Source organism: Rhinatrema bivittatum, chromosome 7, assembly GCF_901001135.1.
Source record: "Rhinatrema bivittatum chromosome 7, aRhiBiv1.1, whole genome shotgun sequence".
NCBI classification, from domain to species: Eukaryota; Metazoa; Chordata; class Amphibia; order Gymnophiona; family Rhinatrematidae; genus Rhinatrema; species Rhinatrema bivittatum.
Genome location: NC_042621.1, coordinates 24,623,603 through 24,641,188, shown reverse-complemented (window position 1 = coordinate 24,641,188; position 17,586 = coordinate 24,623,603). Strand labels below are relative to the sequence as shown.

The 17,586-nt window shown below is 40.7% G+C and overlaps 1 pseudogene; it reads right to left on the bottom strand.

Annotated features, from left to right (window-relative positions):
* Positions 1-1,265: 1,265 nt before the first annotated feature.
* Positions 1,266-15,607, bottom strand: LOC115096080 (annotated as a pseudogene).
* Between the last annotated feature and the right edge of the window lie 1,979 nt (positions 15,608-17,586).

Below are 17,586 nucleotides of genomic sequence, written 5' to 3'. Positions count from 1 at the left end.
GCCCGTAGTAATAAGGAGGTGCTAGGGACACTAGCGCATCCCTAGCACCTCCTTATGGCAGAAGCGGCAGCTGTCAGCGGGTTTGACAGTTGATGCTTAATTTTACCGGCATCGGTTGTCGAACCCGCTGACAACCATAGGTTCGGAAAACGGACACCGGCAAAATTGAGCACCCATCTTCCAACCCGCGAGCCATGGGCTGATTTTTTTTTTTTTTGGTGCCTCCAACTTAATATCACTATGATATCGCCGCCTTTGGGCAGGCATTAATTTCTAAGAGTAAAATGTCCGGCTTGGCTGCACATTTTACTTTCTGTATGGCGCGGGAATAACTAATAGGCTCATCAACATGCATTTGCATGTTGCGGGCGCTATTAGTTTTTGGGTGGTTGGACATGCGTTTTCCTCATGTAATAATAGCGCGTCGAAAACGTGCGTCTAGACGGGGGATAACGGTGCGCTCGGCCTGAGCGCACCGTATTGTATTGGCCTGATAGGCAGCTTATGTCTCTCTGTAACAGCTAAGTTTAATATTTTTGCCCGACCAATGAGATTTTCAGATCTAAACTCTATACTACTCATTTATTCATCCCTTCCATCAAGTTTTTCCACTTTAACTGTTTAATAGCTTCTGTTTATTTTATTAATTTTATTTTTAATTTATGTATTCCACAGCTTCCAATATCATAATTGTTCAGCATGGATCACACATTCATATGCATAATTAAAATATCAAAACTTGCACAAACAATTTGTATACAAATATGAAGTAAAATAGAACAAATTAAAAATAACTTAAAATAAATGATATACTTTGAAACATATGCTACTAAGTCTCCAACATCCTATCCTGTTTCCCTCCCTGCCTTTGATTTTTCTTTCTGTGCAGTGCTTTTGTTTTTTAAAATTTGAAATACAACTTTGTTATGTTCTAAATGAAAAACGAATGAGAATGATAGAAACAAACAAGTTTTACCACTGAATACTATGATGTGACTGTAGCAGTCTTAAATTAGATTTGAAACTCAAGGGAAGTAACTGCAGTCCAAAACAGCTAAATATGCAGATCCAAAATATGAAGGGATTAATTTTTTTTAAACTGCCACATTCACTCTGAAACCTATTCATCTCCTTCAGCATCCCAAAGATTAAGCGCATGTTCTGCTCAGCTAGATAATAAAGTGGCAAACACGCTGCACCACTGACATCACAGGACAGTTGCCTATAAAACTAGACTTCTGTCTCTGGTCACCAGCTTTACTTCCTCAAAGGTCTTGCTCTTCATCTGGCAGTGCAGTGGTCTGATCAATCTGTAAATCTTGCTCATACTGTGCTGCCAATGCTGGGTCTATAACTACCTCTGGTGATGCAAGAGCAGGCATGGTACGCTAGGCCCCAACCATCCACCGGAGCTGAGAAGCACTGATGAGACCAGTGGGAAAGAGCACCCCCTCCCTCCCTCCCCTCCGGAGGTAGGGAGGCAGAAAGAAGGATGCCAGAGCCAGCAAGCTGGTCCCGCCCACCGACCAGCCCACTGCCCGCCCACCACTGAGGGGCTACACTGGAGGCGCTTCCAAGGATGGGCACACGCACAAAGGAGCATGACAAAGGGGCCTGTTCTTTTGTGCACCCCTCCCTGTGCTCCCGAAATCAAACTCCAGTGGTTAATTAATTTTGCTCTGAACAAATACAAGAATGGAGCAGACACACATTATCGAACATATTCTAGGATGGGGAATATATGGAAAACCAAGGAGAATCGCAAAACACAACCAAAGCAAGATTGCAAAGCTGGTCTCCCCCAAGATAAGCAACAACTCTCACACAATCTCATCCTGCCTATTGTTCACACTCCTATTACTGAAAGTTCAATCTCTGTCAAAAAATATTGCACTGAAATGGTCTTCTAGGTGATTTAAATCCAACTGTCTTCTGCATTTCTGAATCCTGGCTGAACGACAAAGATAATGTGAACATAAATAAAATTACACACCCCAACTATGATGTTTTTAACTTCCCCAGACCCAAGCAGAAAGGTGGGGCTCTACTAATAATGTAAAAAAAAAAACCTTAAATCTTATAAAGTAGCAATTACCCTTCCCTACGAAGTAATACTTAAATCACCACAACTAAATTTAGGAATGGTATACTGTCCCCCTGAACTATTCAAAAAGACTGCTCACCACTAATCAAAGTATTCACTAATGCATTTCCTTTACCTGACAATACACTAATTGTAGGAGACTTTAACATTCAAGTAGACAGAACACCTAAAACCACATCATATGAAATTGTTTTAGATACAATAGAAGCAATGGGATGGTCATAATTTGTAACAAATCCCATTCATAAAGCTGGACATATCCTTGACCTATTATTTGTCATTTACATTAATTGTAAACTAAATACATCTCACACAATAGTGCTCTGGTCTGACCATCAACTAATTAATGTAAATATAAACCTCCTCAACACAAAACAAACAAATTCAAAGAATAATCATTCACCTTTAGAAAAAAGACTGAACCAGAAACACATGAAAAATCAATTAAAAATCCATTAACTGACTTTAATCACACCAATGCCTCCTCAGCCTTTGACTCCTGGGATAAAATTGTCAACAAGATTTCAGATACCCTAAGCCCAGTCCAGATATAAACATTCCACAAAGAAAAGAATAACTCAAAATATAAAAAACCATGGTACAGGGAAGAGCTTAGATGCACAAAACAGACACTGAGAAAAACAGAGAAACAATCGCGGAAATGCCCATCCACAGAATCTCTAGGAAGATCTCTCCTAACAAAATACCATGCACAAATCAATAAAGCTAAAAAGGAATACTATGCTAAACAAATCCACGGTGTGATATTTAATTCCAAACTCATCTTTGAAACAGTCAAAAGTTTAATGAAGGACCCATCTTTCTCCACCTCAAGAAACTACTACTTTTCCAAGAATTCCTGCAACAAATATGCCACTTCTTTGTTAGATAAAATCAATAGGTTAAAACCACAATTCCTCACTTGCTCGCCAACAAAAGAAACTGAAGAAAAACATGAGCAAACAAAATGGAACACATTCAACATAATAACTAAACTCGAAATTAACCAAATCATTACAAGAATTAAATTGCTATACACCCGCTGGACCCTGAAAATAGTACACAACATAATTACCCCAACAATCACAACCATAATCAACCACTCACTATCAGAAGGATTGGTCCCTGCTAGGGCAAAACAAGCAGTGATCAAACCATTCCTAAAAAATAAACCTGGCAGAATTGATGATTTGGATAGCTATCGACCCATATCCAACTTGCCTTGTATCGCAAAAATCCTAGAAAAAGCAGTACCTCAATTAGAAAACCACCTAGAAGACAACAATTTCTTTAACCAGAAAAAATCAATCAACAGAAATCTTACTTATTTCTTTAATGGATCCTGTACTACAAGGGTTTGACAATGACAAATCTTATATACTAGTACTAATTGATTTAATAGCAGTCTTCGACACTGTAGACCACACCCTGCTAGACCATCAATTGAGAAAAATTGGAATAGACAGAAATGTTCTCAATTGGTTCTCTTCCTTCCTAGCAGAAAGGGCATCCCAAGTCAAACTAGACAACTACACATCTGAAACCTTCCCAATTGAGACTTGTGTCACCCAGGGTTCAGCACTCTCAGCAACACTATTCAACATCTACATGCTGCCTCTGTGTGGATTATTAGCGGAACTAGGAATCAACTTCTTCTTATACGCATATTGTTGGGAAAGCGGACCCTTGAGCCAAGACAAGGTTGTTGCTACTTCCAGGGAGTGGCCCCTAGAGGTCCTCATCATTGGGTGGCGGTTCTTGGAGAGAAGACACAACTGGACCTTCACCTATACCAGCCCTCATTCCCCACAGGTTGAGCCCTTGGGTACCGGGGCTGGCAGGACTTAGGCGCAGGTCCTCCCAGGCGTGGAACCAGTAGGCGAGGGTAGAGGCAGCGTCAGAGGTCCAGATGTAGAGGCCAGCGACAATCAAGCAGAGTCAAGTACCAGGTGAGGAGTAAGAACTGAGAAATACCAATCAAAGGGACGAGGAGCAAGACAGAGATCGAAGGCAAGGAACAGGAACGCTGGAACCAGGGATCAGGAACAAAGCAAGGCAGAGTCAGGAACACTGGGATCAGGAATGCAGACAACTCACACTCTCAGAAGAGCAGGACCCATTGCTGAGTGAATTGGAAGCAGAGGCGCAGGGTTTAAATACCCACCTAGCCTGACGTCATCAGCCCGGGCCATGGGGAACTTTCCTACCGCTGGCCCTTTAAATCCCGTGACTCGGTGCTCACGTGCACCTAGAGAGGAGACCACAAGGAGCTGGAGTCAGCGGCGTTTGGGGTGTTGAAGAGTAGGCTGCAGGCAGAGTTGGAAGCTGGAGGCAGCGGCAGCAGAGCTGGGCCTCTGGCTGGTGCAAGTGAGGGGACCCAGTCGCAGGACAGCGCTGCAGGGGTTCCTAACACAGATGATATATAGTTCTATATTCCATTCGCTAAACTCATTTGAAAAAACTGCATCGACACTGTCAACAAAAAAAAACCTGAAATTGTGTGGTTAAGGAGAACCTCCTCAATAGTCAAACTGCTACCTCTTGACCTGGGTACTTTTAACATTACACCCTCAGATCAAGTAAGGGACCTAGGAATAGCACAGATTGATGAGAATGAAAAAAGCACAGAAGCAAATTAATTAAATCAGGATAGTCCAAGCTGACAATATTGCATCGGTTAAACCATTACTAACCTTAAAAGACTTCCTCACTATTTTATAAACACTATTATTTTCAAACATAGATTACAGTAACTCCCTTCTATTAAGCCTACCTTCAGGACTATTAAAACCTCTACAGTTATTACAAATGCATCAGCAAGACTTCTATTAGAGGTAAGGAAATTTGAACACATCACCCCATTGCTGATTGTACTACACTGGCTGTCAGTACAATCAAGAATTCATTATAAAGTATTAACAATAATTTTTAATATCATCAATGACACAAACCCTTACTTATTAGAAGTGACACTTCAACCAAACACACCACAGCGAACATTAAGATTGCAAAACAAAGGACAATTAACTGTGCCTACAATGTGGAGAGCACATCTAACTCAAATAAGAGGCTAAGGGCCGAATATTCAGAATTACGCGAGCACGTAGATTTGTGCGCAGAACCCAGCACACAGAAATCTATGCCCAATTTTATAACATGCGCACACAGCCACGCGCATGTTATAAAATCCGGGGTTGGCGTGTGCAAGGGAGTGCACACTTGTGCAACTTGCGCGTGCTGAGCCCTTGGGGAGCCCCGATGGCTTTCCCTGTTCCCTCCGCTCCCCCCACCTTCCCCTCCCTTCCCCTATCTAACCCGCCCCCCAGCCCTACCTAAATCGCCCCCCACCTTTGTTATCCTATTCACCTTTGTTGTCCTATTTATGCCTGCCTCTGCCCCGGACCACTCCCGGATCGGTGCCCCGCCCATATTCCCGCCCCTTCCAACCCTTTTTCAAAGTCCCAGGACATACGTGTGTCCCGGGGCTTGCGAGCATCGCTAAGCCTATGCAAAATAGGCTCGGGGCGCGCAGGAGCAGATTTTCGGGGTTACGCGCGTAACCCTTTGAAAATCTGCCCCTAAATGTTTTCCATAGCAGGTCCCAAGTTGTGGAATTCTCTATCAGAGACTTTATATCTGATAACAGAAAGAAAGTGTTTCAAACATGAACTAAAGACATGGTTCTTCAAAAATGCATACAATTTAATTTAAATTATCAATATGAAGATAACTTCACTATTAAAAATTCATAGTCATTGTCAGTAGAATGAGCAAAAGTAATGAGCAATGTAAAGTGTATTATGACAACTTACTAATACATGAAGATCATTGAAATGGAACTTTCATATTCCAAACTACTGTCCTGTCCTCTAATTAACTTGTATTGGTTGTTGTGTTGACCTAGAAACATAGAAACATAGAAATGATGGTAGATCAATAGGCCCATCCAGTCTGCCCAATAAGCTTTCACACTTATTTTCTCATCTGTTACTCCAACCGCTGAGTTCAGGGCCCTTATTGGTAGCTTGTTGATTCTAATTTCCTTCCACCCCCACCATTGATGTAGAGAGCAGTGTTGGAGCTGTATCAAAGTGAGGTATAAGGCTTAATGTTTGAGGGTAGTAACCGTCATATCGAGCAAGTTATCCCGATATTTGTATACTCATACTGCTCAGATAAATGCCTTGTTAGATGTTGGCTGGATGTAAATCTGTACTTGGACTGGTGCTTTTCAATATATATATAAATGATTTGGAAAGGAATACGACGAGTGAGGTTATTAAACTTGCGGATGTTACAAAATTATTCAGAATAGTTAAATCACAAGCGGACTGTGATACATTACAGGAGGACCTTGCAAGACTGGATGATTGGGCATCCAAATGGCAGATGAAATTTAATGTGGACAAGTTCAAGGTATTGCATATAGGGAAAAATAACCCTTGCTGTAGTTACACGATGTTAGGTTCCATATTAGGAGCTACCACCCAGGAAAAAGATCTAGGCATCATAGTGCCTAGGAAAAAGATGTAGGCATCATAGTGAAAATTCTTTAAAATTGTCGGCTCAGTGTGCTGCAGCAGTCAAAAAAGCAAACAGAATGTTAGGAATTATTAGGAAGGGAATGGTTAATAAAACAGAAAATGTACTAATGTCTCTATAATCGCTCCATGGTGAGACTGCACCTTGAATACTGTGTACAATTCTGGTCGCTGCATCTCAAAAAAGATATAGTTGCGATAGAGAAGGTACAGAGAAGGGCAACCAAAATGATAAAGGGGATGGAATAGCTCCCCTATGAGGAAAGGCTGAAGAGGTTAGGGCTGTTCAGCTTGGAGAAGAGACAGCTGAGGTGGGATATGATAAAGGTCTTTAAGATCATGAAAGGTCTTGAATGAGTAGATGTGACTCGGTTATTTACACTTTCAAATAATAGAAGGACTAGAGGGCATTCCATGAAGTTAGCAAGTAGCACATTTAAGACTAATTGGAGAAAATACTTTTTCACTCAACACACAATAAAGCTCTGGAATTTGTTGCCAGAGGATGTGGTTAGTGCAGTTAGTGTAGCTGGGTTCAAAAAAGGTTTGGATAAGTTCTTGGAGGAGAAGTCCATTAACGACTATTAATCAAGTTTACTTAGGGAATAGCCACTGCTATTAATTAATTGCATCAGTAGCATGGGATCTTCTTAGTGTTTGGGTAATTGCCAGGTTCTTGTGGCCTAGTTTCGCCTCTGTTGGAAACAGGATGCTGGGCTTGGACCCTTGGTCTAACCCAGCATGACAATTTCTTATGTTCTTTGTTCTTAAATCCTATTTCTTCATTCCCCCTGCCATTGAAGCAGTGAGCTGCGCTGGTTATGCATTCAAAGTGAAGTATCAGGCTTAATGTTTTAGGGGTAGTAACCTCTGCAATAAGCAAGCTACTCCCATGCTTATTTGTTTACCCAGACTGTGCAATTCAGTCCTTTGTTGTTTTCTGAATATAAATCCTCTTTTCTTCATTACTTTGTCGTTGAAGCAGTGAGCTGTGCTGGATATGCTTTCCAAGTGAAGAGTCAGGCTTAAATTGGTTCGGGGTAGTAACTGCCACAACAAGCAAGCTACTCCCACGCTTATTTGTTTATCCAGACTGTGCTACCTTGTTGGTTGTTGCCTGAATGAAACCCTCTTTTCCACATTTCCTCTTGCCTTTGAAGCATAGAGCAATGTTGGTTGTTGAAGCATAGAGCAATGTTGGTTGTTGCCTGAATGCAAATCCTCTTTTCCACATTTCCTCTTGCCGTTGAAGCATAGAGCAATGTTGGAGTCTCATTAACCATGTGAATGTTTATTGAATAAGGGTATTAATCACCAGGTAGTAGCTGTCATTCCTACAAGCCACCCCCATACCTCTTCTCTTCATTCCCATCCTCCAGGCTTTATGGATCCACAGTGTTTATCCCATGCCCCTTTGAAATCCTTCACAGTTTTACTCTTCAACACTTCCTCTGGAAGGGCGTTCCAGGCATCCACCACCCGCTCCATGAATAAATACTTCCTGAAATTGGTTCTGAGTCTTCCTCCCTGGAGTTTTAAATCATGATCCCTGGTTCTGCTGAATTTTTTTCCAATGGACAAGGTTTGTCATTGACTTTGGATCATTAAAACCTTTCAAGTATCTGAACATCTGTATCATATCACCCCTGTTCCTCTTTTCCTCCAGGGTATACATATTTAGATTCTTTAGTCTCTCCTCATAAGTCATTCGATGAAGACCCTCCACCTTTGTGGTCACCCTTCTCTGGACCGCCTCCATCCTGTTTCTGTCCCTTTGGAGATACGGGCTCCAGAACTGAGCACAGTACTCCAGGAAAGGCCTCACCAAGGACCTGTACAAGGGGATAATTACTTCTGTTGTTGTAGAGACCTAGGTTATGAATATTGAGCTAAAATAAGAATGCTGTTTTATTTGTAAACCATTGTAATCTTCTTTGGCATGACGGTAAATAAAATTCCTAAATACATAAACAAATTAGGATCACCAATTAGTTTTGTGGCAAGCCAAAGGAAGGGCTTCTTAAAGTTGTAGTTACTCTTGGCTGAGATATCATAGTACTGGAGATTTTTCTTCCTATGGAAGACGATGAATTTTGCCTTGACTTTCCTGTCTTTAATGTCCACTTTGTTGCCACACAACATTATAGGGATGTTTTCACATAACTTTACCAGATCTCTATGCTAGTTTGGAACATTCTTGTAATCAACTCTTGATGAAACCAGCACTACAATTACCCAGAATGCACCAGGAATGGGAAAGGGGGGGAGGACTTCAGAAAGTCAGGATCAGCTGACACTGAGGCACTTGATAACTGTAAGACACTATCCCTGGCAATGTTCAAAGTTATGTTGCTCCTCTGGAGTATTAAGCTTAGATTCTGGCCAGAGGCCAGAATTCTGGTGTACTGTATGAGCATTTCAGAAAGCTACACTGCAAGCAGTAGCACTCATCTAGTAGTCACTGCAAATGCTTCATATTTCAAATTCTTTTCAGCTACTACCCTGTATGAGGTATAAAGAGAGGATATGCCTATTTCTGTCACTAAGATGACAAATTGTATGAAAAATATAAAAGGCACTTACTGCTATGGCCAATAATAACAATGGCACTAGCCTTGGTCGGCTGGAGCCATTTGAAATAATGGCCGTGGTAGGACAAAAGTAACTGGGAATTAATCCTGCTCTGTTAAGATTGTAAAGATTCCATGTGGGTTAATGCCCTGGAAAAAGTTGGAGGCATTGGGAAAAGGCAAGGGAGGACATTTTTTTGTTTTCTGGTGGATACTGGACAATATTTTGTGTTCTTTTGTTTTTCATTTCAAATGAAATGAAGCAAACATGAAGTACTAAAACAAAAACTGTGAATACCCTTAATTGGCAGACTGCTTCATTCTGACCAGTGACATTAGCAGCACTCTTCCATTATTTAATTTAAAAGGTCCAAGCAATTTGGTTGTTAAAATGTCATGCAGTTCAAAATTAGACAGTGGTTGCAATATCCCACTGCATCATTGTTTTGCTCAAAAAGACCTTCCCCTAGGGATGTCAAACAGAAGGATATAATTTCTTGGTTGTTTAAAAAAAAAAAAAAAAAAAAAAAAGTAAATATAGAATGGGCATATATGTACAGGTGAGCTGATATTTTCCTTTTTTTTTTACTCACTGTATGGGGAATGTCCTTGACTAGAAACATTACTTTTGCAGTGTTATCCATATTCACGTCAATGCCCTTGCACAACTATGACATGTTAAAACAAATGTGCTAGAATACCATCACAGTAGGATTACAGAGTGTTGGTGACAATATTACATTTATTACAGTTTACCTGAGTGTGGCAAGAGCTGTTTCCTGCTGCTTCATTCAGGTTTTCTCCAAAGCAGCTTCAATTTATGGTGATTTCTTAGCATGCTGTATTTTGAGAAGGGTTCTGTGATTGGAACAGCTAATTATTTCAAAAGTCATGCTTGATACCTTTTTGGTCATTTTTGAAATTGTATGAAACCTGATTTCTTCCAAAAAGATACCCAATCTAATATTCTTGGATTTTGCACTTCATGACTTTCTGTTAATAAAAAGTACACACACATGAATGCTGCAAATGAAGGCATTAGCATTTTATATTTGTAACTAAACCATGGAATTGGAAACAGATGTGCAAGGTCAGTGTAGTCTAGTGGCACAAAATAGCTACATGGACTCAGGTCATTTAAATCATTAATGTACGGACAAGCCATTCTCTATTAGATCCTGGTATTAACAACACCTGATGTCAGTTAACTACAATCAGCATGAATTAATTTCATTTTAATCTCAGTTTAACCCTACACTGTGGCTTGATATAACAGGATGTGGCAGATCTATTAACCATTGAAAGAATTTCTGCTGCTAAAGTCATTTTGTGGAATACCATAGAGAGGATTTACAATATTAACCATATTCTCATAGACACAAGAAAAAAAAGAGAATTAAAAACATTTTGTGCATCTTTGCCTGTATTGGATTTGTGAAGTTAAACATACCTGTATATGTTGTAGAAATTAGATTTTTCCCTGTCTTGTACAAGTTGGTATTTGATTGGTCCATTACTATAAACAATATTGCAGCTCAGTAATATTATAGATATTTACCATTGTACTTAATTTTGAAAGAAATTATCTTGGGATTGACTGATAGCAGCCGGTAAGCCAGGGTTTATCTGACTGGAGGTCACTATAGTTTAAGTCCATATCCATTTTAACAAAAATACAGTAATCAAAGCTGTTCTTGTTAATTAAGAGATTAATAACATCACTAACACCACTTGGCTGTCAGAATCCTTATTGATAAGCTCTGATTAACTCACCAGAAGTTTATAAGGCTTAGGTAGGAATTCCTGCTGTTCAAGGTCATGAGCTTCCTTGGATTGTATCTATCCCTTCTACTTCCTTTTCATCTAGGGGCAGCTCAAGGCATTCTGCTGTCTGAAGTGAGAGATGAGATGGCACTCCTCCCTCCCCACACCCCCAGGCACAGTACAGGCCAAATCATTGACTTGGTTGGTGGGGGGGAAGATCCCCTTGGAGTCTAGCTCTTTTAGTAATTTCAGTTGCTGGGGAATGGACGAGGCAGGGGCTATAGCTTCCAGAGAAATGGAAGACAGTGATAATATTACTAGGAAGCTGGCAATCCTGAGAACTCTACCATCTGCCTCCAACCCTTCCCCAGCATATGCCCTCCTGGGGAAGTAGGAAATGGGTGAAAGTTGAAGGTCTGCATGTGGTGTACGCTTTCAGGGTTCGTGCTAGGTTATTAGATGCCCTAGGTGAACTTTGCAATCTTATGCCTTCCTCTCTCCCCCAGCACACACAATTAAGAACTCTGCATTTATGGTAGTTGATTTTACATGGAAAAAATGACATTCAAAAGTACAGTCTTCTGAGGTGAAAATATCACTTAGAACATGTATATTATATCTACATGCACAACTGTGGTGCAAATGAGGAAACCATGTAAAAAAGACAATAGAAGCCTTATGGTATTAGTGTAAACTGTTGTAAAGTATGTTGTCTTTGGAGTTGGCCCTCACTAAGCCACAAGTAAAATTAACTACAATTATAAACCTCCCATACCAAAGGAGCACTCAACATGTAAGAACCCTACACATGAAAATGCAATACTACAATATTACACCAGGCCCTAAAACACCAATACACCTTCTCTTAAGAAAACAGAACAAGTCAAGCTGCTATAGACATTAGATCCTTACCAGAGAGACTACATGGTAGCAGAATACCTCACCTCAATCACACACCAGAACACACAGACCCAGAATGCACAGACCCAAATACAGAATAAAATGACCACAAAGTATAAATAGAATCATGCAGAAATAAACTGAACTGGAAGCCATAAAAAGCCAGACTCTATATGCAGTGCAACATTACCTTTCGTCCTAAAATAATAAAATCAGGAAATAGATAATGTCAATCTTAATAGTAAAAGCCATACTAATAAAAAGAGAAAATATTTCAGAACAGTTGATGAACAGAATAAAAATCAATACTTAAATTCATAGAAATATTTTTGAAAAGTTCCCAAAAAGCAATAAAATAATCCAAAAAAGCAGACACATCAAATAACCACATAAAATAAATATTCACAGTACCTGAATGTAATCTGCTTTGAAGTAGTGAAAAGTGGAATATAAATAAAATAAATAACAACATAAATAACATAAAATATCATCCAATAATAAATTAATTAAAACTTATAAAGATAAAAAAATCCCCAGCTCTCCATACTTGGAATTGTTTGATTCTCAGTTATCTTGAGATTGTCCTGGATTATTAGGGGTATGTGTGGGGGAGGGGAGGAGGACCACACTGACTTTGTGCATTCTCTCTCATATATGTACATTTCATTCTCTTACACACACACATGCTTGCTCATTCAAATGCTCTCTCCCTTGCTCATTCACATGCTCACTTGTCTCCCTTCTGAAATGCACAAGCGGCAGCAGCCTATACCTTAAGCCCACACAATCAATGGAGCTCCTCCTCTTTCCTCCCAGGTTTCAGGCCAATGCTGTTTCAGTTCCTTTTCTTCTGGCCATGCAAGCTGGTGCTGCTTCTGCTCCTTCCAGCTGTAGTAAATATATCTCTTCCTTCCCACCCACATAACACAGCTTTTTCTGGACCCATGCAGAAGGAAAGGACAAGGAATTGCAATCATTGTAATCCTGCCACTGCTGTGCCACCCCCAAAACAGTGGTGTTTTTGGTGGCCCCCTAGTGCTTCCACTGGCCCTGCACCCCCTCCCACGCACAACCCCTCCGTACAGTGCTGCTCACTCTCTACTTCCTACCCTTTTTCCCACTTCTTCTCTTAGTTCACTCTTCCATCTTATTATCAACCCATTCCCTTCCCTTCCAGTAATTCGTCACCTCTTCTTTCACAGTCACATTTTCTTCTGGCCTGCAGGGACATGATTTTCCTGTGTTGCCTCGGGGTCATTATCTTGCCATGCAGAAAGTCCCCGTTTGGATCTCTGGTTTGGCTGGAGCTGAGATTGCTGCAGAGGCAGCTTTCACAGTCCCCAGGGATGGAGTTATGGTCATTGCTGATGTGTGACACCTAGTGGCCTGATTTAGAGCACAAGACTGCAGAGCCCAGGTAGTTGTTAATGAAGGCTTGTGGGTCCATTTCCCACTCCTGATTCCAATTCATCTGGATACCCAAAGAAGCACAGAAAAAAAAAACAAACTCCAAACATTTTATCTACATAAATCAGTTTAAAAATCGCTGACTCTTTTTTTTATTTTGCTAAAAATCCATATATTTTGGACTTTTAGTCACACTGAGAGGAGATAGTCCAGGAAGCCTGTTCAAAGTCAGGTTGGGAGAGGAGAAAAACATGCACAGATTGCATTTTCAACTCTACACATGTATCTTTCCAATCAAATTCCTCTTGCAGAAAAAGCAGATACAAGCAACCACATGTACTTTGCACCCATGGCACATTTCGGAGCAAGAGTACATGTGTACTTTTGTTTTAAGAATTTGTGCAAAGCCTGCTAGTGAAAGTACACATGGTCTTTCTCCCAGTTTGGACAGTTTGAAAATTGTCCCATAATTAATTAATGTGGCCTGACTGAATGAAAAAAATAATTGCTCTTATCAAAAACTGTGCATAGTTTGTTAAGAAACATGTGTTTTTTGCAGGTTATGAAACATTTTTTTTAAACTAACAAGAATTATTTATTTATTTATTTATTTATTTGTTTGTTTTATTTAAGGGGTTTTTTTTACATACCACGGCACGTTGGAAAACATCACCTCGGTTTACAATGAACATTAAATTAGCAACAAGCTTTACAATCCAAACAATTATAGAATGGTACATAGCTGATAAAATTAAAACTATAACATAATTAATATCAAATAATCCATAGGAGGTGCATTTGGCCGGAGGATCAAAAGTAACAATACAAATATTTACAATTTGGGAATATAAAACAAGAAATGTAGATTACTTGTGAGTCAGAAATTAATTGACACATTAGGGGATCAGAATAGTATTTACAATATTAAGAGTATTGCTAGTATATAGGTTAAAGGGTGTGCTTAGCGTTATTGAAAAGTAACTGATTGGTATGGATAGATAATATTGTATAAGTGGCATATTAAATATTATTATCTGAAGGGAAGTGTTCATAAATTGTAGGCTTGTTTAAACAGCCAGGTTTTCAGGTTCTGTTTAAATTTCTTATGGCAGGGTTCCTGGCGCAGATCTGTGGGCATTTTGTTCCATATGTTGATTCCAGCTATCGTGAATGATCATTCTCTCGTTGAAACATATTTTATATGTTTGAGCGTAGGAATAGAGAGTTTAGCCTGGTGCATTTTTCTTATTGGTCTGTCTGATGTATGAAATGTAAAAAGATCAGAGAACCAATGCATATAGAACCAATGCATATTATACCAATTAGTCTAAGATAACATTATACACAAGCTTTAGAGATCATATGGACATTTCTGGATGATTCTTTCTGAGATCCTGTTCCTTGGCTCCTTATTGCACAGTGCTGATACTTCTTCCCTATAAAGGCCACAACACTTCCTCTGCAGCATCTCAAGCACTGGCTGGCCTGCAGAGCGGAAGACCTGATCCGGAAATCAAAACCCAGATCCTCAGCATCCTCTATGGCAGTGCACTGCACTGCCAGCGAGCCCAGAAGCAAATTCTGAAGGCAATAGATTTCAGTTTAATTCCTTGATAATTCTTTAAGGTTTATTTTAATTTGTGCTTCACAGTCATAGGGGTAGGTGATCTTCTGATTCTAAACAGACATGTTTTGGAGAGCTGTTCCTTTACCATTCCATTTGATTTGTTCAACTTGTTCCTTGTTGCGTAACACATAAATAATGCTAATTAAGCATTGGTGTTACTGCTGATAAAGCTCATTTTGTTAAGAAATGAGTTTTAATTTAATTTAATATAGTTTTAGGAGAGCAGAGACCTGGAAAACATCTACCCTACCTGTGCTGCAGCTGTTCTGAGTCCGGGGGGTGAGTTTGCTGCCTTCCCCGACGGTGAACTCCGGCTGCTGGGAGAGTGACGTCAGAGGGCGGACCCGAGGTGGAACCCAGAAGTGGCCTATAAGAACGCTGACTTAATCCTCTTTTTTTGAGAGCAGAGACCTGGAAAACATCTACCCTACCTGTGCTGCAGCTGTTCTGAGTCCGGGGGGTGAGTTTGCTGCCTTCCCCGACGGTGAACTCCGGCTGCTGGGAGAGTGACGTCAGAGGGCGGACCCGAGGTGGAACCCGGAAGTGGCCTATAAGAACGCTGACTTAATCCTCTTTTTTTGAGAGCAGAGACCTGGAAAACATCTACCCTACCTGTGCTGCAGCTGTTCTGAGTCCGGGGGGTGAGTTTGCTGCCTTCCCCGACGGTGAACTCCGGCTGCTGGGAGAGTGACATCAGAGGGCGGACCCGAGGTGGAACCCGGAAGTGGCCTATAAGAACGCTGACTTAATCCTCTTTTTTTGAGAGCAGAGACCTGGAAAACATCTACCCTACCCGTGCTGCAGCTGTTCTGAGTCCGGGGGGTGAGTTTGCTGCCTTCCCCGACGGTGAACTCCGGCTGCTGGGAGAGTGACGTCAGAGGGCGGACCCGAGGTGGAACCCGGAAGTGGCCTATAAGAACGCTGACTTAATCCTCTTTTTTTGAGAGCAGAGACCTGGAAAACATCTACCCTACCTGTGCTGCAGCTGTTCTGAGTCCGGGGGGTGAGTTTGCTGCCTTCCCCGACGGTGAACTCCGGCTGCTGGGAGAGTGATGTCAGAGGGCGGACCCGAGGTGGAACCCGGAAGGAGCCTATAAGATCTGGCAAGCTGCGGCGCGCAGCTGCCACCGGCGCGCTGCTTAAGCCGCTCGCGCCGGAAAGGCTTTGCCGGGCTTCGCCGGGAATCGCCTCAATCGCCTGGACTTTAAGTAAGAAATTTTTTTCCTGAACTCTCTCATATATAAAAGTTATCTTATAGAAAGTTATGCTGTTTCTACATGATAACATCCTCTGTGTTTAGTGGCATAGATTATACAAAGAGACCCAAAATAGGGATATTCTTGCAACTTGGGGTTGAATTTTCGTAAATATGCCTCCCAAGAGAAAGGGGAGGGTGAGGATATTTCCAGCCCTTCCTCTACCGTCACCCATACAACAAGAAATAACTCATTTTTTGGCCTCCCCTGTATTAAAAAGTAGAGGTAACAATGAGTCTGATGTGCTGGTTGTCCAGGGAGAGCAGCCTAGCCTGGCAGAGGAGGCCTCTTTGAGCCCAAATTTGGGGCTTCCACCAGCCCGGAGGACCAGTGAGGAGTATTTAGAAGGGTCCTCCTCAAATAACATCACCCATGATTCTAGTGTGGGAAATATTTCAACCCGCCAACTAGAATCAAGAGGAGATGATGCCCTCAATACTAATAAGCTGCCCCTAGTGGAGGGAATAGTAGAGCTAGGGGAATCTAGCTCTACAGATATAAAAGATCGTTCAGCAAAAATAACATCATCTATACCACTGGTTAAACCGGAGGTGGTAACATTGGACACGCTTTGGGTGATGATGGCGGGTATGCTTTTGAATATGAAAAGTTTAGAAGAAAAAGTAGAGTCTCTAAGTTCTGGTAGTCAAAGAGATCATTTACACACACAAAAACAAATTAAAGACTCTGCTGAAAGAATCAAAAATTTAGAAGAAAATCAGAAGAAGATTCAGGAGTTTAATACCCTTGTGGTTAAAGATAGGGACATACTAACAAGGCGAATGGAGTCACTGGAGAATAATGCCAAGCGCAGTAATTTAAGATTTCTTAACTTCCCCAGGCTTGTAGGGGAAGCTCCATTAATTACTGTAAAAAAATTTCTGATAGAAGCGCTCGGATATACTCTTAGTGACTCTCCAGTAGTACAAAATTGTTACTTCCTACCAAAACCAAGGCAAGTTGATAATAGAGCTGAGATGTTTCAAGGGAATCTAACAAACTTTTTAGAAGATTCTTCAGCACAAATTATTGAATTGGGGACTTTGTTGGTTACGTTCTCTTCATTGGAAGAGATAAATTTAATTATGAAAAAGTATTTCAATAAATACCCCATAAAATTTCTAGAAAGTGCAGTAAAAATTTATCCAGACTTAGCTGTGTCTACTCAGGTTAGACGGAAAGCTTTTCTAACGTTCCGTCAAGAAGTTATTTCTAAGGGATATACATTTACTTTACGCTTTCCATGCAAATGTGTAATTAAAAAAACAGGAAGACCTATATATCTTCTTTATACCTGAACAATTAAAAAATTTCTTGGCTCAGGAGCAGATCCCAACGTCGTCCCCCGTGACCAATTAAGGTAAACAACAGACATATATATATACAGGTTTATGTATTATGGTTAATTATATTTCTA